This window comes from Schistocerca piceifrons, chromosome 2 (genome assembly GCF_021461385.2).
Source record: "Schistocerca piceifrons isolate TAMUIC-IGC-003096 chromosome 2, iqSchPice1.1, whole genome shotgun sequence".
In the NCBI taxonomy this organism is placed as follows: Eukaryota; Metazoa; Arthropoda; class Insecta; order Orthoptera; family Acrididae; genus Schistocerca; species Schistocerca piceifrons.
In genome coordinates this window covers 793,635,663-793,660,589 of record NC_060139.1, presented here as the reverse complement: position 1 = coordinate 793,660,589, position 24,927 = coordinate 793,635,663, and positions in this window count along the sequence as shown.

Sequence of the window (24,927 nt, the reverse complement as noted above, 5' to 3'; positions counted from 1 at the left end):
ATAGTATCTCCATTACTATAGCGCAGAGAAGGCACTGATTGTTTCTTGCCGCTAACGTACTTCTCATACTATCAGAATCTCTTTGGATTTTCTGCCAGGTTTCGAGACAGTTTCGTTGTGGAAACTGTTATAAGCATCTCGCATCCACATTACCGATGGTCGACTTAGACAGCTCTAGAATGGTTGAGTTATCTTTGATGGTGATATTTACTCAGGTGAAATCCAGGGACTAGTCCACGTTCGGAGGGTCCCCAGACCAAACCATTCTACTGTTCTTGCTTCTCTTCTGACAACACTACAAACCCCGCCTCCTTTTATATTGGCGGGTCTGCCTCTCATGACATCTGGTGGTCGACTCCGCATTTCATAGGTGTGTTCAGATACTTCTGGTCAGGTAGTGTGTGTTATCTGTCACAATGATGCGTCTCAGCGATAACGTAGAACAGTGACAAGGTTAAGCAGTCAGAGAATAATATCTCGCGCGTTGCATAATTCAGATAGCGTCCATTGTTGTTGCTTTATTGGCCGGCCGGAGTGGCCGAGCGGCTCTAGGCACTACAGTCTGGAGCCGCGGGAACGCTACTGTCGTAGGGTCGAATCCTGCCTCGGGCATGGATGTGTTTGATGTCCTTAGGTTAATTAGGTTTAAGTAGTTCTAAGTTCTAGGGGACTAATGGCCTCAGAAGTTAAGCCTCGTAGTGCTCAGAACCATTTGAACAATTTTTTTTGTTGCTTTATTGGCAGTTTATAGTTACGGCATTCTAATTGGATTTGATTAAGTTTTCGTTTCATAGACCCGAAAATGAAATGAAAAGTCAGAAAGTATAACACAAAAAACATAAATCATTTGAATATAATGCTGACTACCATATTATTTGTCAGGAGATGTCAAAATAAGTATATACATTATAGTAAACTGGAACTGCTAATATTTTCAGAATTAATACACTGCCAGAACGAAACATAGTTACACACTTTTAATAAATTTATCATACACAAAATACCTAATCTTGTCTGTTGTGATCAAGTGCTGCCAAAACCGAAATCTAACAGACAATTTTGCTTATGATGTTCTAACTGTCCTTGCTGAGATAATAATCATCTATAGAGTAGAAGGAGTTTCCTATTGAAAACTCTTTTAAACTCTGAAACCAAATTTTTAACAGTTGCTGGCAATTGATTGAAAACGTGTGTTCCTGAATACTGGACAACTTTCTGGGCCAAGGTAAGTGAGATTAGGTCTTTGTGTAGATTGTTCTTTTTCCTACTATTGATACTATGTATTGAGCTATTGGTTGTAAATACAAATATATTACTTGCAACAAAATTCCCTAAGGAATAAATGTACTGAGAAGCAGTGGTTAGAATACAATGTTCATTGAACAGGTTTCCACATGATGATCTTGAATTTACACCACAAATGATTTTTGCAAGCTAAAAACTTGATGACAATGGATTTGTTTTAAACTATTTATTAATGTCAGTGAAAATTTGATTAGCAGCCATTTCTAAATCCGTGCTTGACTTGCTACTTATTGCAATGTTTGTATCATCTACAAACAAAACAAACCTAGCGTCTGGCTCTGTAACAAACGAGAGGTCATTAATTCTCATAAAAAAAACAGCGGACCCAATATGGAACTTTGAAGAACTCTACACGTAACTAATTTCCAGTTAGAAGAAGGCGACTGCTTATTGCACAGGTATTTCACAACTACGTCCTTTGTTTCCTGTTAGTTAGGTAAGATTCGAACCAATTTCGCAGCATTGCCGGTGACACCATAATATTCTGTTTTATTAAGAGAATGCTCTGGCTCGCACAGTCAAAGGCCTTTGACAGGTCACAGAAACTGCCAGGGGCCTCTAATTTGTTATCTTATGAATTAACTACATTCTTACTGTACGTGTAAGTAGCTTTCTGTATATCAGATCCCTTACGGAACCCACACTGTGATTACGACAATATATTATTTGCAGTCAGATGCTTAAGGAGACACCTGAACGTAACCTTTTCGAATATTTTTGAAAAAGCCGGAAAAAGGGAGGTTATCTCTTTAGCCCCCATCTTGTAATGAGGCTTAACTTCAGGATATTTTAGCCAATCTGCTTGTTATACATCCACACAAGTCAATAAGACTTTACGTCGTAATAATCAGGAGAATTTAGCGTTTAATGACGTACATCACAGGAATGTATGACTGCTACTATTGTGTATCTACCCTCTTACAATATCACATCGACTTAGTCGATTTATCAGAAAACTTTAAGAAGTTCTGTTAACTCGCAAAAGCAACTCAAATCTTGAAAACCCTGCATTTAATGAAAAATAATTAATATCAAGTGTAATGAATGTTAACAGACAACATTAAAGACATTTCTTCAGAATGATTCATTGCGTGAGCAGACAAATGTGATTCATGTATCTTTTCAATCAAATGTGCGACGAGGTAGCAAGACCATGACAGTGAATGCGAATCTATAGATTTTGAAACAACGTATATACTGTAAGTATGTAGAGCACTTGCCCGCGAAAGGCAAAGGTCCCGAGTTCGAGTCTCGGTCCGGAACACAGTTTTAATCTGCCAGGAAGTTTCATGTCTATTATTAACACTCGGAAGTGTTATACCAGAGGTTGAATGTACCGCCACAGTTATCAGCTTATTTTATTTAGAACACGATCGGTTTCGTGTTCTTATACGCCCGTCGTCAGGTGTTACAACTTCTTTCTGTGACCCCGAGCGCTGCGGTGTGCGAGTACACGTCCCGTACTCGTCCAGCGCAGCGTTCGGAGTCACAGCAAGAAGTTGTAAACCTGAAGAAGGGCGTATAAGAACCCGAAACTGATCGCGTTCTAAATAACATAAGCTTACAACTGTGGCGGTATATTGAACCTCTGGTATAATGCTCAGTTGCCGGTGTTCCTCCGACAGGACTGTTTGCAGAAATGTAACAGTCTTAGGGCATACATTTCAATAGGCTTTCTTGTTAGTGTCAAGGACCCCTTCCCGCATCTGTCATTGATTATGTGAGAGCCTGAATCAAGAGACGTCTCGACATTATGGCTGCGAATCTTACTAGAACGATAATAATTGTGCTGACAAACAGCAAGAGGTGTTAATTCTACAGCCACAACTTTTGTTTCTTAAATGAAATATATTAAAAAAACTCAGTATACTACAGTTGAATGACAGGTGAAAGATACACAACTGTCCTCCAGGGAAGGACACCTGTGTAAGTACTGTATCCTTTTCGAGCTTCCTAGAGACACACTATGGAGCTAAAGTGAACTAATAATTAACATTTCGATATTAGCATAATAATTAGTACATGCAAAACCTTCAAAACCAAAGGAAAGCTGACTCCTTCTGAATATTTTTCTTTTACCTCTCTTTGTGCAAGAAAGTTTGATTTTTTTTGCGTAAGATATAGGCATTACAGCGTCTTGAATTTCTAGTTTTTATACAGAACCGAAGTATCTGTGGAAGTTTTTATGCTGACTGTATGTAGATATGTAACAGAGTATTCAGGCCGCGCGGGATTAGCCGAGCGGTCTAGGCGCTGCAGTCATGGACTTTGCGGCTGGTCCCGGCGCAGGTTCGAGTCCTCCCTCGGGCATGGGTGTGGGTGTTTGTCCTTAGGATAATTTAGGTTAAGTAATATGTAAGCTTCGAGACTGATGACCTTAGCAGTTAAGTCCCATTAAGATTTCACACACATTTGAACAAGAGTATTCAGAAATCCCCAATTAAACAATTCGTCCCAGTTGAAACTTATTTTTAAGTACTTAGTACACTGACGTTCTGAAGGAAACAGCTTCGAATATTCGTACACTTGTACAGCGCCGCAGGTTCAAGACTTCTTACCACAAATCGAATTAATTCCCCTAAAAATTAATACTCAGGTCGACAGAAACCATTCTTTGTAGCTTCAACTATTAGAAAATTATAAAACATTTTCTCTACTGCTCGCTCAAGTATGATACGTTTGGGACCCGATATTACGTGCGCGACCATAGTTTAGCCCACATAACCTTTGCCGCAGGTTATGCATGTCGAACAGAGCAGCTTTTCCAGTAACGTACAGCAGCCGTCAACACAAGGGCACCGTTGGCACATACATAATATAAACAGCACGAGTTATTGATGTCTGCCGACACACATTATGCTTTCAGGCAGCCTCGTTACATTATTCACTGTTAATAGCTGCATTGAAAAGTTCCATTAACGTTTATTCACGAATTAAAACCATATTTTCTACGCAGTTGTAATATCTCTCTCTCTTTCTCTCTGCTGCAGATATTTCGTTTTTTTTTCTGTTCCTCCAATATTCTTTCAACTTCCACCATCTCTGTGTTTACTTTCTTCAGACCACACTCGTCTGCTTAGTGCTGTTGCCTTGGCAACTTTCAACATTTTAAACTTTCTTCTAAAAATATGTCGTTTTGCTTTTACCTCTGGTTTTCTTTTGTGTATTTTGAAACCTTTTTCAAATTCTCAGATCAGCCTTCTTACTAATTTGTTTACCCAGGAATATTTTTGTCAACCTATTGTCATTCACCCTGCACAAATGCCTAAAAATATCAGTCTCCTTTTCTTTATTGTTTTTGTTATTTTTTCTGTACTATGACATATTTAATCACTGCTTCTAAATTCCCAAACTTATTTGCTTATTTAGGTTTTACTAATGATTAATATTTCAAATATTTCTGCTTTGTCAATTTATAATTCGGTATAGGCATTCTCTTGTGTAGAGGAATTCTGGTTTCGCCACCGTGATGTAATTAATTATTACTTTACTGTGTCTTGATATTCAGTTTCTATTGAAATATGTTTTCTAATGAGCCTTTCTATAGTGCCATCGTGTAGTCACATAGTAAAACAGGTTTTCTCTCTCTGTGACATGGTAAGTACCAGTTCACAATATTGAGAGAACATAACTTCAATTTTTAAGTATCATGACGGATCTGTTCGTGTATTAATCAGATCTGAATATGGCAACAGATTGCTGAAACCGATGATGTGAGTATTGTAGTTGTTAAGTGATCTTAACGTAATAAATGATTGTACAAACGGCTATAAGGTCGCATACTTCCAGTTAAGAAATTGCTGTGAAAATGATTAGTGTTTGACGCTTGGAGCAATACTAGCGGCAAAGAAAAATTCTTTTTTTTTGTTTTGTTTTCCTTAGTAGTTTACAAAACATTTTTTTTCATCCGAATCATCACTGATTATCAAGAGAAATGTAAAGAGAGCCAATACACTTCAACGAAATCAATAATCGGTTATGTATTCATGAAGAAATACTTTAGAATTTATTTTCTTGTTCGTTTTGCCCCACATTTTTGAAAGATTAGCTTGTTTCTCTTCACATACTTTATATGGTATTTATGTGGCTGCCTGTTTTTATTGTAATAGCCACATTCCTTGTCATGTAACAATTTTGCATGAGGTCTTTGACTTGGACATTCTTACACCTTACTCGATTTTTAGAAGTATGAGCAGTTTAAACTAATTCCTTCATCTTGAGAAGATGTATGAACATTGTAGTGCTTCTGACCCTGATTTAGCAATGAATTGTATAATTGGTTATTTCTGTGTCAGTTTTATTAGTTGTGGCTTTTATTATAATCACTGTGTTTCAGTTTTCTCTTCAACGGGAGCTGTAATGGCTTTGATAAAATGGTTTGGCTCGAAGTGTGGCGAAGGAAGCTTCACTTTTTTCTGTAGGTGTAGGAAGTACATTCAAGTCACCTACTACTTACTACACATTTCATGCTGCTAAACATAACGTTAATCTTCACTAACTGCCTGCAGATTACGTGCAACTAAACAGACCTGATGTTTCATATCTTTCAGAGTCTTTAGGAAACCTAAGAATAGATAATAGTGTCTTCCTTTTGTAATTGCTGAAAGTTAGATGCTGAATACGTTACGTTCCCTTTCACAACAACCATATTAGCTACAATTCAATATCAAATGCTTTGACAATGTTAAATGGTGCAAAATCTTCGAAAATTCTGAGAAAATAATAGTAAGCTACAAGGAAAGACGGACAGTATACAGTATCTAAAAGAGCCAACAGGGCGCAATAATAATAGAAGACCAAGAGCGAAGTGCTCGGATTAAAGAGAGTAGAAGGCAGGGATGTAATCTTTCGCCCCCTACTGTTCTATCTCTGCATCGAAGAAGCAACATTCAACAGTGGAATTAAAATTCAAACTGAAAGGATATCGATGATAAGATTCGCTGAAGCATTGCTATCTTAACTGAAAGTGAAAAAGAATTACGGAATTTGTTGAATGGAATGAACAATCTAATAAGCCTTTACTTTTAGCACACAAATTTTACAATCCACTATTAAAGGTCATGGCTACTGTCATCTTCAGATCATAAAATATTCTGTTGAAGGGATCAACACCAAAATATATACATGTAGGTACGTGGTTAGTAGCGCTTACTATGTAAATAGTTGGTAGCGCTTACTACGTAGCTACCTGTATAGATTTTGACATTGATACCTCCATCAGAAAATTTTATGATCTGAAGATGGCAGTAGCCGAAGCCAGTACTACTAGATTGTAAAATTTGTGTGATAAAATGGAGCTTCACGAAAAAGTGCCACAATATGTTCGCCGGCTCATTTACAGACTTTGTCTTCAGTTGAGTCTACTGAAAACAGAATGTGGATTGAGAATAAATCGAAGAAAGGCGGAAGCAGTAAGAAGTGACAGAAACAAGTACATTGAGAAACTTACAATCAAGCTTGGTGACCACGCTATAGATAAAGTTACGGAATTCTTCTATCTAGGCGGCAAAATAATGCGTGACGGACGGAGCAAGGACATAGAAAGTAGACCAGTACTGGAAAAAACGAAATTTCTGACCATGAGAAGTCTACTAACATCAATCATAGGCCTTAATTTGTGGTATACATTTCATAAAATATACGTTTGGAGCGCAGCATTGTATAGTTGTGAAATATGGACTGTGGTGAAAACCAGAAAAGAAGAGAGTCGAAGCATTTGAGATGTGGTACTACAGAAGAATGTTGGAAGTAAATTAGGCGGACTGATAAGATGAGGAGCGAGAAGATCCTATGCAGAATCAGCGAGGAAAGAAGTATATGGAAAACACTGACAAGGAGAAGGACATCTGTTAAGACACCAAAGAATAATTTTCATGATATTAGATGGAGCTGTAGAGAGGAAAAACTGTAGAGAAAGGCAGAGACTGAAATACATGCAACAAATAATTGAGGACTCATGTTTCAAGTATTACTCTGAGATGAAGAGGTTGGCACAGGAGAGGAATTCGTGGCAGGCAGCATCAAACCAGTCAGACGACTGATTACTCAAGAAAACGGTATTACTCGTATTCATTGTATGTGGTATTCCGATGTGTGGCTTACTTACGGCTTGGTGGGCTGCTGTCGCAAAATTACTTTTACGAACTCTGAGGATAGGTTCCTTAAATCAGAACGTGAAAACAATTTCATATAAACGTAAGTCCGAAAATCTTCCATTTTCTCGTTATTGGAAGCTTTCTGTTTACCTGATCAACAACTAAACACATAATAAATGCTCGAAATGACTTCTTGCTTCTAAACACGCAAGTACTCGTCGAATCATAGATTTTCGCACCCTTTCAAATACTCCATGTCGGTTTCGAACAGGCTTGGAAAATTCCGTACCACGTAGACGTAGAGCTTCTGTATCCACCTGATCTGCTGCAGAGACCAGTTGTTCAGCGTGCCCCCCCAGAGATAATAATCCAAAGGAGTGAGGTAGTCGGAAAGTGCAGACCACGCAGCTGGTCTTCCTGTACCTATCCATGTGTCATGGTGGATACCAGACAGTGCACCTCGAACAGTGAGACTGAGATGTGCTGAGTTCCATCATGCATGAACCACATCTTTCTTCTTATTTGCAGGGGCACATTTTCTAGTAGGCCTTGGAAGGTGTTCTGAATAAAGTCCCTGTAAATAGCTCTTGTTAAGACATGCTTGGAGAATGTGGTGACCTTACCAGACTGTCACCTTCAGTTCCATATCATACATTGAACTAAAGCTTGTACCGTAGCAAGAGGATTGCGATCGGCACCTCTTCTAGAATTTGCCTCGTCTGTGAACAAAACTGGAGAAACGAACAGCGGATACGCAGTTTGTACAACAAATTACGCGCAAAAGTCCTCCTGTGGTGGGCGATCGGCAGATGGAACGCCCTGCACACAATGAATATTATTTGGACACATGAGTTGCTCATGAAGTATCCCCCTTGCTGGACTTGCCGATGTATCACATGCCAGCGCCAATTGTCTTGCGTTGATACCTGTCTCTTCTCCAAAAGCCCGCAGAACTTTCTCTTCCTGGTCAGTTGCTCAAGGAAAACGCGGTCTTCCTCGATCAATAATCTGTAATGATCTCGTATCGGCAACGCGACGATACTCAGCAGCAAATGTTGGATGACTCAGCTGTCTACGGTATGGATACGCCATCTGATACAGCCGTGAAGCCTCGTGTCCATTACAATTTGCATGACCGTGCATAAAAATGTCTACCTGCTCACGAAATGAATATCCTGTCATATTTGAACGGAGCGTTTTCAGTTAACGCTCTACCTTGTTATATGTACATAATGAACACATTGAAACCAGACGAATGACGAATCTAAACAAGTGCCCTGTCAACACAACGCCATCTAGGATACAGTGAGTCAAACTGGGGCATAGATAACAATCGTTGTTGCATTATACCCTGAAAACAGTCGAACGTCCATTTTCATTGACAAATCAAGACCAAGGACTTTCGGACACACGTTTATGCGGACTTTTTCCTTATTTTGTTGTAAAAACCGGTCCCCTAAGTTTGTAAAAGTATTTTTGAAACACCCTGTACAACAAAACATAACTAGAGTGTTGCTACGGTATGTACTGCACTGTGGTATATCCCATCTCGCAAAAGTTTTGGTCGCTCTGCATCATGGGAGAGGAATCGCGAAATTACATAGAGGAATCAGTGACGGGCTGAAGCTATGACTTGGTCCGCAACCCGTGTTGAGAAGGCTGAAGGACAGAACCGGGTTCGAGTCCCGCTCCGGCACACAGTTTTGACTTGGCACTGTCGCAGTAATTAGTAATGAGGTGGTTAAGATTTTGTTGCTCGTTATATGGGTGACCACAGAATAATGATATGTTAAACGGCCGGACAACATACGAGGTGAACAGCTTCATTTGCCTACCGTGAAGAAGGAGATACAGGTCGACATTGGCAGCGGTGTTCTCTGATCAAACCAATAATTTCAGCTCGTTATTGCTTTGTTGGTAATTTGTCTGTATTACAGCTGCTCAAGAGCGCGTTGTATAATCTTCTCTTCCCAATTTTAAAGCCCCTGACATTACATGCTACGAATTTTAATATTGTTCCTATTCTAAATTTTTTGTGCCTTTACCATTTACGTATCGGCGACCTCCATTGTAATGACTGTTACTCACTTTCTTCTTTAGCCTGAGAGCCCTTTCTTCGTGGTGGACGCTGAAAAAGGGATACCACTTCATTTGATCTTTAACATTAAAATTCTTAAATAATGCTAGAAACATACAAAAAATACGTCGACCTGCACCAATACTAAGTAAGTCATTCTATATTTCGCTGCTGTTCTGGTACTGCAAACTTCCAACAGACAACAGCACCGTCCACGAAGAGCAACAAGGTCCTTCTGGCATTATCAATTAGACTTTTGTAAACAGTAACACTTCTTTAGGATGCCCCGAAATCAGTAGATATTTTTAAGTTATGAACGTCTTGTTCAGTGCTGTCTGCGAGGAAGTCCAGAATCCAATAAAAAATCTAGTTTCGATACTCGGTAAGTTCTAATTACGTTCTTTAAACGTAATGCTTTCAGAAAGTAAGGAAACACGACATAAACCAAGCATGAAACTTCAAGTTCCGCGGAGAGTGATCGGAAAGCAGCATTGTTATCTTTACGTGCACCGCACTTCAGCCTTAAGCGATTTTGGAAAAACACCGAAAATCTAAATATGAATAGCGGATGGTGATTTGAAACGACGTCTTCCCATATACAAGTCCTCTGCTTTGCAAATGTTGCTTGGAACTGCACCCTACCAAAATTCTACAAGTCCTTCCAAATCCTCGAACAACAAGCACACCGTCACGCTTCCCACATCCGTTTACTTTCCCCCACATCGATCCTCTACCATCGTATCAAATTCCTCATCCATCCTCACTGACGCCGAACATCCCCACATCTCCTTTACTAACTGCAAGCTAGATTCTAATAACGCCACTGTCTCGCCTCTGATCACCAACCCTGGTATGCTGCCGGCCGGAGTGGCCGTGCGGTTCTAGGCGCAACAGTCTGGAGCCGAGCAACCGCTACGGTCGCAGGTTCGAATCCTGCCTGGGGCATGGATGTGTGTGATGTCCTTAGGTTAGTTAGGTTTAATTAGTTCTAAGCTCTAGGTGACTGATGACCTCAGAAGTTAAGTCGCATAGTGCTCAGAGCCATTCGAGCCTGGTATGCTGGCGCACCTTCACAAATACATCCGTCCATCCCTACAGCCTCACACACTCCACATTCTACCTTAACGCGAATTCAGGCAACTCCCTCTCCCAGACAATGAGATCCCATATACCAACTAAATCCCTTTCCCGTCAGTCCCATTCCACATGAAGGCTCCTCTCTCCTTTTCCCTCTCTATCCACCTTCTTGTACCACCACCCTCCCCATGCACTATTACTCCTCCTCCTCTGTCTTTCCCACTGTCTGTATTCTCACTATCCGCTTTATCCCCTGCCTATGATCTCCATACTTTCCCCACCTAACACCACTGAATCTGTATGAAACATATTCTCTCCCCCCCCCCACAATACTCCTCTTCCAGTGCAGGTCCTTCAGATGTTAAGTGAAAGTGCAGTGTTCCAGTGCTTTTTTCATAGAAGAATATCACCACAGTGCAATTGTATTTTTCGTCCTTTCAGTTGTCTGCCATTAACCTTTTCAAGTCAAAACAGAAACAGTCCTCATATTTTTTCTACCACCTTTGTTGTATGTTAAAGAGTGTTCTCGGCTGAAGAGCGGAGTATTGTATGGCTAACAGCCCACTCCATACCTATATTGGGCGTTGGAGGTGAAATATCAAACAAAAAATATGCATCTAGCTGTAGGGAGAGCCATTTACAGAAACTATTCGGTAAAGAAATTAATTTTTGCTGTACTTATAGCTTTATATGTCAGCTTCATGATGATGTACACATCGTTTAGTTAATGGTCATATTTACGTGAAAGTACGACACTGCGCGAGATGCGGAGAAGTGTGCAATAAAAAAGAGAGGTCGCTATGATTTTGCTTTTGGTGCATATTACATAATATCCTGTTGCGTATGAAATTTAGCTAACATACTGAATTATTCTTAGACTTCGGTGGAGGTCACCTGTCACCAGTCTCGAGAAAACTGATCTGGTTCGCAGGTCGTGGTCGTGCGGTAGCGTTCTCGTTCGATTCCCGGCGGGGTCAGGGATTTTCTCTGCCTCGAGATGACTGGGTGTTGTGTGATGTCCTTAGGTTAGTTAGGTTTAAGTAGTTCTAAGTTCTAGAGGACTGATGACCATAGATGTTAAGTCCCATAGTGCTCAGAGCCATTTGAACCATTTTTTGAAAACTGATCTGACGTAGCGCACTCATTTGCGATCGGGCCGCGCCAGCGATAAAGCCAGTGTGAAATATCCACAACATTCCTCGTATTTCATAAACCTTTTCAGATATCGAAACGAGATTTTGGAAAATGATAGCACGCAAAGAGAAGAGTATTTTATCATAATGTTATTACGTGAAACTTTATCACCTACCGTGTTATTCCAATAACTACAGACTTTTTCGGTGTAAGAATGTGATCTTGAAGGGTTACTGGTAGCTGGTGAAACGAGAGATGCTATGGGTTTTGGAAAAACATATGTGAAGATATTAAACTTTTTTGTACCGAGGATGTGCTTTCTCATAAGCTACTGATTTTACTTTTCCTCAGGTCTTCACTTAACAAACTTACTAAACCACTGTTTCAGAATTCTCTCACAATTGTGTCTGCACAACATGTTAGTGAAGTGAGACAGTGTAAACTCCGCTGTGTTCTGGCAAAAGATTCAAATTTTGACAAGTCAACGGGAGAAATGTGTGTGTTTTACTCAAAATTTGCTACTCATGATGCTTCCCTGAAAGTTACAAATGGTTAACAAGACAGGCGAACCTAAATCGCTGCATTGTAGGTGGAATGTTTTTTGGATACTCTCAAAGCAGAGGTGACAGTAGATCATTTTGAATGGTCACCATGCATGTGTGGGCGCGGAGGATCCCTGCTTAATATTTACAAAAAAATGCGGAAATTTAAAGAGTATAGCGCATCAAATAATTGTGTCGCTGATTATTTAAATTTGCCATTTGAGTTTGCCTAGCTTCTTTTCTGTTAAGTAATTTTTTCGTTATTTACCGTGTTGGACTAGTTTCTCGAAATGAAACGTATGTGCAATGGACAGAATAAGTTTTCACGTAAAGGCGATTTAGTGATTGAAAGCGCGAGTGTGTGACTTCGATCATTAAAATCGCGGGGATTAGCTTACGAACTTGCAGTGGTGCTCGATAAGTGAAGATTAGACTCTGCGACGTGTTACTGTTAGACTGGTTCTAAAGACTGTTTCACTTCAGTTTTATTAAAATCGAGGTGGCATCCTCTTATTTCGAGACTTTCGCTGAAATAGCGCTCAGAGTTCCCCCACTTGCCGTTCCACCAATCACAGTCGATTGTATACATGTTTGGATGCATGACTGTCGGAGAATAAGACCAGTTGGGATATCGAGACAGATGTATAACAAACGAGGTAAGCCAGCGTCTTAATGGTGAATTAAGGAGCTTGCAGGTGTGCTGACATTCCCATAACTATTTGATCAACGTAGCACTCCACTTGCAACGACTCACAACGAAGAAGTTGGGATGTCAACATGTCCGACACTATAATGTCTCGCGGCAGGGACACCCCATATCTCATCATAATTAGTTAGGCAATAGGGTATAATAAAACGGGCCTCTACTGTGTCACAAAAGTAAAAGCAAACAGCCACGTGATATGCTGATTAGCAATTTTCTCTAGTACCACGGATGTGTCGGTTTCAATTCCTGGTTACCATCTTAACTTTTTTCCTGGTGGAAACGTCCGAAAGGGAATCCACTCACCCTTGTGGTGCCAAATGAAAAGCTGCTTGGATATAAAAACTACGAAACTGATGCACATGTGTGCGACATAGCGCTTTACGTCCAAGGCTCGCACTAGGTTAGATCACACTTGACGTTTATTACTCAACAGCAAAACCGTCAGCCGTTATTTTTACTATGCGAGAGAGGGAGATTCTTGATGTATTACAACTACTGATCTTTTTCTGTGAAAGATTTCAGACTAGTTCTATTGGATTTAGGTCTTGTTGATACGGCATGAGTAGGAAAGGAAGCATTTCTCTGCAAATATTTGTCAGTGGAAGAAACACGAGATGTTTCGTGCCCCTTAATTAATGCAAAAAGTCCGGTTATTCTTGTCTCTACTTTTATAATTTTCTCTCTCCATTTATGCATGATAGTCCGACGCCGAAGAGAAGAGGTGAACAAGAAACGTAATCCTGCATTCACAACTACGACAAGTTGACCGACACTGTTATTTGACAATTCTCTTTACAAACTGTAAATTTGGCAACATTTATTTGTAGCGTAGTATGTATGAATCCACGGATGGTCTAAATAGACTATTGGCTGCTTTAATTCAGGCGCATCATCTAATTCAGTCTAATTCTCGCAAGTATATACTTTCGTTTGAACATAATGACTTGTTCATTCTGGCACCTTTGAAAGTAAAATCCCATAGCTGAAACAGTTCTTGTCATTGCTATCCTAGAATACCATTTGTCTGCGACAAAAGCTGTGAAGTTCAAAAATGGTTCAAATGGCTCTCGCCCTATGGGACTTAACATCTGAGGTCATCAGTCCCCTAGACTTAGAACTACATAAACCTAACTAACCTAAGGACATCACACACATCCATGCCCGAGGCAAGATTATAACTTGCGACCGTAGCAGCAGCGCGTTCCGGACTGAAGCGCCTAGAACCGTTCGGCCACAGCGGCCGGCCAGCTGTGAAGTTTTTGCAAGTATATTTACTTCCATTGTTTACACTATTTCACATATTGCTGCCTAATCACAATCACATTTATCGATATCGTCAATGAAACATTAATTGTGTGAATCCTTCTTACTCTGCCTTGAGGCAAATACATGAATCCTATCTGGTCTGTTCCGCTTCGTCTCCCTCTTAAAACTACGTTTGCTTGTTACCAGTTGCTTGGAATTTCCGTCCCCTCCTCTGCCGGTGACATCATACCTTCCTCGTTCTCATTGCCTCTAAAATTAATGGCTGACATTCTGAACAGGGGGTGATCTGCAGATTGTAATATTTGAAGAAATACTTCAGAGAAAAGCTAGAATTTAAATATTACTTTTGATTTTAATATTTAAATCGAGCTTCGGTATTCAAATATTAAAATTTATGTTCGTAACATAAAGTTATCGCACCATCCTTCGAAGGTATAAGGGGCGATCTAAAAGTTTCCATTCGAAGGTCGTACAGTCCAGAATGGATATGCCAATCAAACAAAATCGCCGTGAGCATTGAGGCAATCATCCCACCGACGCACGAGGCTGAAGATATCCGTTTATTAAGACCCCGTTTCCTGCTGCGTGAAGAAGTTGGGATCGTCGAGCCTTCAAGGAATTTTTGTAAGGGACAGAAAGCGTGATAACCGCATTAGGAGACATCAGGACTATAGGGCTGGTGCCAGAGTGTCTCCCATTTGAGACGGCCTAACTTCTGGCCTCCCAGATCGACCAGCATCTTATGTCTATTCGCGATCTGCACGGAACTTGTCGCACCATTCCATAATGGTGGTTTTCAACAGACATGCTGCCCCATACACATTCCTCTTTCTCCGATCTATCTCGACCAATGTTTATCCATCGGATGCCAAAAAAAAAAAGAAAAATGGATGGCACCACTTTGGTCTTATTTGGACGCGTTTAGTAATAACGTTGGCATAGTTCACATAATCGCATGCACTTCGGAATGATGCGAATGCAACACTAGTTCCTTGGCTACAGGTCGGTGCTTATATGGCCGCATCGGAGTCGCGATACGCTGCAGTAATGCCCTCGAGCGGAATCATTTTGCTCGCTCCTTATACTTTCCACGATCACTTAAAGACGCTCGTGCTGGAAGGTAACAACGCGTGCTACAATGCACTGGAACGTTACTGTATTCTGTCACGTGATCGAGTTCTTGCAACAACCGGGTAATCACTTTGCTGTGGCCAGTAATACCAAATGCGGAACAATGAAGGGAGAAATCAGCTCTTTGTGTATATGATAGCTTTATTTGCAATTTGTAGGCAATTGACTTCAGTGCTAAGAAATTCTGTGGCAGTAACGAGTACCCGTTAAGATGACGCAGCCCGGAAATGTGTCAGTGGGCACTTCTGCACGGAGCTACGCTACTGGAAGGCGCAGCGACGTACGGCGCATGCGTGGAGGTGGCTGCGCAGCCTTGCCAGTGGCTTATTTACAGCCAGGCGGCGAGTCGTGGGCGACCGTAATTACAGTGTCTGCTGCTCTTGCGTCTCGCGGTTCCACCTGCCGGCGTCCGTCACGCAGCGCCTGCGGGCAGGCAACCCACCGCTCAGGCCGCTGCCGCCGCCGCTGCTGTTGCTATTACTCACCGACTGTGCAGGGGGACCTTTGGCAACCGTATGGAGGGTAGCATGCCTACTGGTGGCACGTTGTAACATTCTATCTCAGGTTATCGTATCACGGTCCCCTTAACTACTGTCCAGGCTTTTCGAGTCACCCTGCGTCTCTTCTGATACTCGACTGCTTTCTTGTGACCAGATTTTAGGGCTTTTAATTTTATTGCTTATCGTTGAACTTTTCCTCCTAATACCTTGCTTTTACGTTCGCTGTGTTCATTCTCTTTCGTTCTTGAGTCCATCCCATATTTTTATGTCTTCACAGCAAGTGTATTTTTGTTACTTTTCAAAATTTTGTTGTATACAAAGAGGGGACGCCAAACTACCTAGAAGACCATTCCTGTGAAGGGAAGACTGGCAGTGACGGCTCCTCCCATTGACTGTTCTGAGCTAGGTGACAGTCATTTTTAGTGTCGATTGTTGTTTTAACTTTTAAAAAAGGCAGACATGACAGTACTGAACAGTTAAGCCCAACATTTTTTCTGTTATTCCCACACTGTATGTTCCATTCTATTCGTCCATTCAGTCTAGCATTTATTTGTTAATGTAATTATCATTGTTATATGTTATGTTGTTTTGTCACATATACACCTCACGTGTTGTAAATGTAATTCTTCATGCTGGTATACAGTTCCAGTAATGTTACACTTGTGAGCTAGATCATTTACTCCATTTGTGCATTACCTTTCATATGTAATACTTTTTCAGGCTATTCTCCAATACTCTTCTCTTGTACTTATTTTATTTGTATCGTCAATTTATATTGTTGTATTGCCTAGTCTGTTGTTTTAACCAAATGTGCATATTTGACATATTCTCCTCCTCCGTGACACACACACACACACACATATATATATATATATATATATATATATATATATATATATATATATATATATATATATATATAAGCTCGCTCGTAGAGAGACCCAGAAGAAAAGTGATTAAATATTAACAGGAAAAATAGTCTGCATGCTGCCGTTTAGTTCACTGGTACTCCAACAAGAAGAGAGAGAAAACAGCGCACCTCGGTGGATCTATCCGAATGGAACGGAAATAGGTAGATTATGTACATGCACAGACAAAGCAATTGTTACAATTTCAGAAAACGTGGATGATTTATTCAAGAGAAAGAGCTTCATAAATCAAGCCATCGAATAACTTGTTGGTCCACATCTGTCCGATATGTAAACAGTTATTCGGCTTGGCATTTGTTGAGAGAGTTGCTGGATATCCACCTAAGGGATACCGTGGCAAGTTCTGTCCAACTGGAGCATTATACTGTCAAAACCCCGAGCCGGTTGAAGGGCCCTGCCCGTAATGTTCAACTGGGGAGAGATCCGGAAATCCCTCTGGCCAAGGTAGGGTTTGGTGAGCTCGAAAACAAGCAGCAGAAACTGTCTCCGTGTGTGAGCGGCCATTATCTTGCTGAAGCGTACCCAGCATGGCTTGCCAAAAAGGACTACAAAACGGGGCGTAGAGTATCGTCGACTTATTGCTGTGCTGTAAGGGTGCCACGGATGACAACCAAAGTGGTTCTGCTATGAAAATGAATGCAACCCAGACTATCACTCCTGGTTCGAATCTCACCGCTGTACGCGCCGTATCCAGACACATCTTTGGCCTGCACTCTCATTGACTAGTGTAGAATTGTCCCGCCTTGAACTGAGCCCCGATGATCAGCGAAGACATGTCTGGAGGTGTTCCAGACAGTGGTGGGATACCAAACTACGTAAACTCATTCTGAAACCAGAACACATATTATCGCCTTACTTTACGCCGTTGCTGCGTCACAGATTTAGTAACTTTTATTGCTACACTACACCATTCGCAGTCATAATCAAAGCTGGCGCGCTCAGGCCTGACTGAGGATTCTCCTGGGCTGTGCTGCACCGCTCCCCAAGGTGTAGAGACTGGGAAGGGGATTGCTGTCAGTCTTTCAAGAAACCCTGTAATGCGACCCATTGTCACGCGTTTAGCTTCTTCTAGTCCCTCTCCCTCTCCCTTTCCCTCTCGCTGTCCAGTTCCCCCTCACTCATGTAAACTTGCAGTTCGTAATCGGATGATTTAACTGACAGGAAGCTAAAATTCTGTCACAGCTCGTCATTTTTATTATGCGTGTGTTGTACTTAGAACACTACATTTTTTACAAGGACAGGTACTTTAGTCTCAGCATGAATAAGCTTAAGATACTGTGCACAGGTTGAAAAATCCGCTACTGTTCGATTATTCTATTGTCTATAAATCACCGGGAATTTTAAAAGCCGCTCAATAACAAGAAGTAACGTTCCGAAGCGTTTTAAAGTGCAACTACCCCATAAAACTAGTTGTAGGAAAATCTCCTGTGACTAAAGGAGAGCATCTTTGGCTAGTATTCAGAAATTCATGGGCCCTGGCTTTTAACACAGCCACTTCTTAAATTTTAAATAAAAATCTTCAGAAATGGTGGCCGAAGACTTATGGTATAAGGACACATCGTGGTCCTGGCAACGGCTTTGTCAAAGACACTAGAGGGGTGGTTGGAGTTTAAAAGCAACCTCTAGCTCTTTGGGTAGGAAACTGTCCCTAAAATGCGGAAGAAACCCCAATGATCAACGACATGAGGATGCAAAAGGCAGTTGAAACCATTGCATTAAAGATACATCATGGGTATCCAGAGTATTTGCCCCATAATTGGAAAGTGTCAAGATGATCTCTCCACTAGCAAAAGATTCTGGATTAATCCTCCATTACGATCTCTAGGAGACGATGATGATAAGAAAGAGATGGAGTAACCAACACAAGAGTTAAATTCTACGAGTCAGAGCGTAGAATGTCAGGAGCTTGAATATTGCGAGAAAGCTAGAAGTTTTAAAATGAAACTCGATGTAATGTTGGTGAGTGAATGGAATGGAGAGAAGATAACGATTTGTGGGCAGACGACTGTAGGGGAATATCACCAGCAGCAGGAAACGGGAGGTACGTCATAGAGTGAGTTGCTATCAACAGTTAAGTGACAGAATTGTTCTCATCGGAGTCGACAGCAAACCGACGCCGACACTGGACTCGCATTCGGGAGGACGACGGTTCAAACCCGCGTCCGGCCATCCTGGTTTAGGTTTTCCGTGATCTCCCAAAATCGCTTCAGGCAAATGCCGGGATGGCTCCGTTGAAAGGACACGGCTGACCTCCTTCCCCACCCTTCCCTTATCCGATGACACCGATGACCAAACTGTTTGGTTCCTTCCCCAAAATCAACGAACCAAACAAACCGACACCAACAAAATAGTTCATGTGTACATTCAGACATCACAAGCAGAAGATGAACAGACTGAGGAAGTATACGACAAAGTTGAAAAGGGAAGTAACAGAAGACAGAGTTATTGGAAAATATACAGTTGGTTGTAGGAATAACAGAGGAGAATGGCTATAGGAGTTTTGCAAGAAAATTTACTAGTAACTGAATACACGATTCAAAAATCTCAGGAAGAAGAGGTATACTTGGAAAAGGCCCGCAGATACGAAGAGAATACAGCTTCATTATATCAAGGACAGACAGAGTACGGTCTGAGATATTGTAGAATAAGGACTACACAGTAGCAGATATGGACTCGGATAACAATTTAATAATGATGAAGAGTATACTGATGTTCAAGGGAATCGACCGGTAGAATCAGTGTAATAGAAAGTGAGACACTAAAATAATCAGGAATGATGAGCTGCGTTCGATGTTTTTTAAGGCTGTAGATACTACGATAATCATAGACAATTCATCTGAAGAGAAATTGATATCTCTGAAAAGATCAATCGCGTAAGTTGGAGAGAAAAATGTAGGTACAAAGAAAGTAACTTGGTAGAGACGTTGCGTAACGTAAGATATACTTCAACTGATCGACGAAAGAAAGATACACAGAAATGTTCAGGAAAAGATAGTCTCACAGGAAGTCCAGGGAAGCTAATTTCCAATGATTGCAGGAAAAATGCGAAAAAGTCGAAAGGACGAGGTAGTCCGAATGACTAATTCACCACATGGAAAAATGAACAGAACCGTTAAAAATAAGAGTACAAGAGAAATTCCACTGTTAATCGTAGATGAAAGAGCAAAGAAGCGGAGATAGTACGTTGTACACTTGTACTAGGGGGAGGATTTATCTGATGAAATGACTGAGGATGAAATAGCAGTCGATATGGAAGAGACAAGACCCAGTATTAGGGTCTAAAACATCTTTCGAAGACCTGCGGTCAAATACAACAGAGGGCAAAGATAACATTCTTTCGGAATTCCTAAAATAACTGGTGGGAAGTGACAATGACTATTCATGTTTGTGTCTAGAATCTGTGAGACTGGAGACATACCATCAGACTTTGGGGAACATATTATCCACACAATCCCGAAGATAGCTAGGGGAAATGAATGCGACAACTATCGCACAATTAGATTAAAGTTTCTTGCATACAAGTTACTGACAAGAATATTGTATGGAAGACTGGAAAAAGGAACTCCAGGGGTTGTTATAATTACGTCCAGTTTGGCTTGAGGAAAGGTAAAGCCACCAGAGGGGCAGCTCTGTCGTCGTGTTTGGTAACGAATGCAATACTTGAGAAAAATCGAGACTCTTCCATAGGATTTGTCGATCTAGGTAAAGCGTTCGAATATGGACAACGATGCATTGACGAAATTCTCCGAAAAATAGGTGTCAGTTATATGAAAAGATGAATAATATACATTACGAATAAGAAACAGGAGGGAAGAATAAGAATGTAAGATCAGGAGCGAAGTGTTTGGATTAAAAACCGAGCTTTCTCCCGCTCCTTATACATCGAAGGGCAAAGGTTCTAGAGTGGGATTGAAATTCAGGGTTAGTGAAACGACTTGCTGCTGGAGGAGGAGTTTAGTGTTTAGCGTCCCGTCGACAACGAGGTCATTAGAGACGGAGCGCAAGCTCGGGTGAGGGAAGGATGGGGAAGGAAATCGGCCGTGCCCTTTCAAAGGAACCATCCCGACATTTGCCTGAAGCGATTTAGGGAAATCACGGAAAACCTAAATCAGGATGGCCGGAGACGGGATTGAACCGTCGTCCTCCCGAATGCGAGTCTAGTGTGCACTCGCTGCTGGTATTGGTATCTTCACCGAAAATAACAGGATCTATAAAATGGAATGAAGATGTAAAAGGCTCAGAATATGAGTTCGGAGTAAACCGAAGAAAGACGAAAGTAATGAGGAGAAGCAGAAACGAGGTTAACAATAAAAGTAAGACCAAAATTCGTGACCACGAAGTAAAAAAATTAAGGAATTCCGCTACCTCAAAAGCAAAGTAACATCTGACGCAATGAATAGATAAAAAGCAGACTAGCACGGCAAAGAGGATATTCCTGACCTACAAAAGTTTACTGGTATCAAACATTATCCTTAATTTCAGGAAGAAATTTCTGAGAATTTACGTTTGGAGAACATTCCTGTATGATAGTGAAACATAGACTGTGGAAAACCGGAGTAGAAAAGAACGAAAGCGTCTAAATTATGTTGCCATAGAAGGATACTGGAAATTAGGCGGACTTACAAAACAAGGAGAGAAGCATTCCTACACAGAATCTGTGAACAGAAGAAAAATGGAAAACTCTGTCACAAGGAAGAGAGAGAGAGAATGTCCTATAATGATAGGCCATCTATGAAGAAATTAGGCAATAGCTTCCATGGTACTAAAGGGTGCTGTAGAGGGCAAAAACTATAGGGAGAGCAGGTATCGGAATACATCCAACAAATAATTAGGGGTGAACAGCGTAAACGCTCCTTCTTACAGCAGCTCACTAATTCGTTGCTGGATAGCTACAACTGGTGAGCAGCTATACCTTCCAGAACAACTTCTCTGCTCTGAGCACAGAAACCATTGCACTAACGCCGAAGTCGGAGGCTCTAAGCTTGTAAAATATTCGCCTGGATTTGATACAAATTGACGGTGAAGAACATCAAAGCCACACGCATCCTTCTTAACAACAGGGTTCCTTTCAGTCTGTTGCAAGGGGTATTTTCGTATGCTGGAGATTAATGGTGCATTATACAGTGACGAATAGAATATTGTCACCTCCTTCTTAAAAGGTGGTTCGTTCATCTCTGGAACGCAATACACCAGCACTTCGATAAGGCTTTTGTAGGGCTCCAAAGCTATGTGGCCCCAAATGTCTAAGCACGCGTCACGCAGCTGGTGTAAATTACGGTCCGGAAGAACAGCTGACTGCGTCAGAATGAGTGCTGCAAAACACTTGTGCCTGCACCAACATTGGCCGTGTCGTCAGATTTGCCACAAATTGCCTACATGCTACTCTGATGAGCGGGCGAGCATCTGATGTCGACGATCTGTGGTGAGGTGTGGACATCGTTTCAGAGATTATTGTCCCAGGCGCCCTCCGTGTCGTCGGAGTCATGCCTGAATCAACTCTCCTCGGTTTAAAGGCAGCGTCATTTCCAGTAATACACTCGTGTTTCGAGTACCAGCTGCGCCATCGTCGTCAGGAGTTATAAACCACTGTCTGTGCCCAGCCCGTGTCGTTGCTATAATGCTCCACTTAAACACGGTCTGGTGCAATTAATGTTACTACCGCGTAAGTTCGTCAACGTGCAGTCACCACTCACAGATGGCAGGTGGCAGCAGTAGCAGTGGAGTATATACGAGGGTCACTCCAAAAAAAATGCACACTACTTTTTTTTAAACTATATTTTATTTTACGTGTTTGAAAGCTTTACAGTATACATCCTTTAGGAACAATATTTTCATTTCTCCACATAATTGCCATCCCTCTCAACTGCCTTATGCTATCTTGGAACCAGCGGCTGTATACCAGCATGGTATAATTCTGGACCAACCTGTTGGAGCCACTATTTGGCAGCGTGCACAATGGAGTCATCATCTTCAAACCTTGTTCCACAAAGAGAGTCTTTCAGTTTCCCAAAGAGATGATAGTCACATGGAACCAGGTCAGGACTGTAAGGCGGGTGTTTCAGTGTTGTCCATCCGAGTTCGCTTCCGTGGTTTTTTGTCTAACATGTGCCCGTGCATTTTCGTGCAATAGCAAAACATCCTGCTTTTGCCGATGTGGTCGAACACGACTCAGTCAAGCTTGAAGTTTCTTCAGTGTCGTCACATATGCAAGAGAATTTATGGTGGTTCCACTTGGCATGATGTCTACAAGCAAGAGTCCTTCGGAATCGAAATACACCGTAGCCATAACTTTTACAGTGGAAGGTGTGGTTTTGAATTTTTTTTTCCTTGGGTGAATTTGAATGATGCCACTGCATTGTTAGCCTCTTCGTCTCTGGTGAAAAATGACGGAGCCATGTTTCATCACCTGTCACAGTTCTTCCAAGAAATTCCACTCCATCAATCTCGTACTGTTCCAAAAGTTCGCCGCGTACCGTTTTTCTTGTTTCTTTGTGAGCCACCGTCAACAGTCAACATCATGGGAATCCACTTGGCACAAACCTTTTTTAACGCCAACACTTTCAGAATTCTTCCCTGTCCCAACGTAGCGTGACAATTCGTTTACTGGGATACGTCTGTCAGCAGTCACCAATTCGTTAACTCTATGCACATTGTCTGGAGTGTGTGCAGTACAATGCCTGCCGCTGTAAGGACAATCCTCAATATTGCCATGCCCACTTTCATGACGTAACCTGCTTGCCCACCGACTAACTGTACTGCAATGGACAGCAGCATCTCTATATACCTTTTTCAACCTCTTGTGGATGTTTCCCAATGTCTCGTTTTCACAGCACAGGAATTCTATGACAGCACGTTGCTTCTGACGAACGTCAAATGTAGCAGCCATCTTGAAAACATGGTGTGACGGCACCACTGACGGAAACAGGTTGAATTAAGTTTGAAAACGATCGGGAAAGATGTATCTACACACTGTAAAACATTCACACATGCAGAATGAAAACTGTATTTTACAAAAATAGTGTACATTTGTTTTGAAATGACCCTCTTATAAAGCGTGTTGGCTGGAGGAGGAGAACAGTGCAGTGGTTGTCAAACTGCGAAAATAGAACGATTTATGTGCCGTGACAAAGGTGGAACCATTTCCGAAACAGCTAAGTTTATAAAATGTTCTCGTGCCGCCGTCGTTAAAGTATACAGTACATGCAGAATGGTGCTATCTAAACCTGGCGCCGATCCAACTGTGGTGAACGACGGGCCTTAGACGACAGCGGTGAAGGATGGCTGCGAGATGTGTACGGGCGATTAGAGGTGAAACTGTTGCGCAAGTGACCGCCCAGATGGACCAAGTCGCTACCAAGTGTCTCCTCAAAGACCGTTCAGCGAACGCAGCTGCGAATGGGCCTACGCAGCAGGCGCCTGGTTCGTGCACTCGTGATGACTGCTCTTCACTGGCGACGAAGCCTTGTATTTGCAAGCCAGTACCGAAACTGGACGTGCAATGAATGGCAACAGATGGTGTTTTGAGATGAATCACGTTTTATGGCCCATCGGACAGATGACCGTTTGCGTGTATGGCGTGAAACGTTGGAAAGCAAAATCCCTGCATGCGGTTATGGTCTGGGGAATGTTTTGGTGGCATTCCCTGGATGATCTCGTCGTTCTGGAAGCCTCAGTGGTTCAACATCCTTGGGGACGATGTCCACCGCTACATGCAGTTTGTTTTTACTCGGCATAATGGCATCTACCAGCTGGGCAATGCAGCGTGTCACACAGCCCGCAGTGTACATGCGTTGTTCGAAGAGCACAAGGATGAGTTTACCGTACTAACCTGGTCACCAAACTCCCCGGATTTAAACTCAGTCGGGAATCTGCAGGATCATCTCGATCGGGCTGTTCGCGCCATGAATCGTCAAAGGACAAAACGTAGTGCTCTGGCCACGGCACTGGCAGCGGCAAGACCACATCGTTGTTGGTATCTTCCAGAACCTAACTGATTCTTGAGCCGTGTGTCGGCTCTCAACATATATCGCGCTGTTAAAATTGTTCTGTCCTTCCATTCCATCGTTAATTTATTCTTTCATATTTATCGTTATGCTGCGTACGATTCTGTTAAGATTGCCCTCTGGCGGCGTGTCTGGTCTTATCGATCTTCGAGTCGTTGCTTC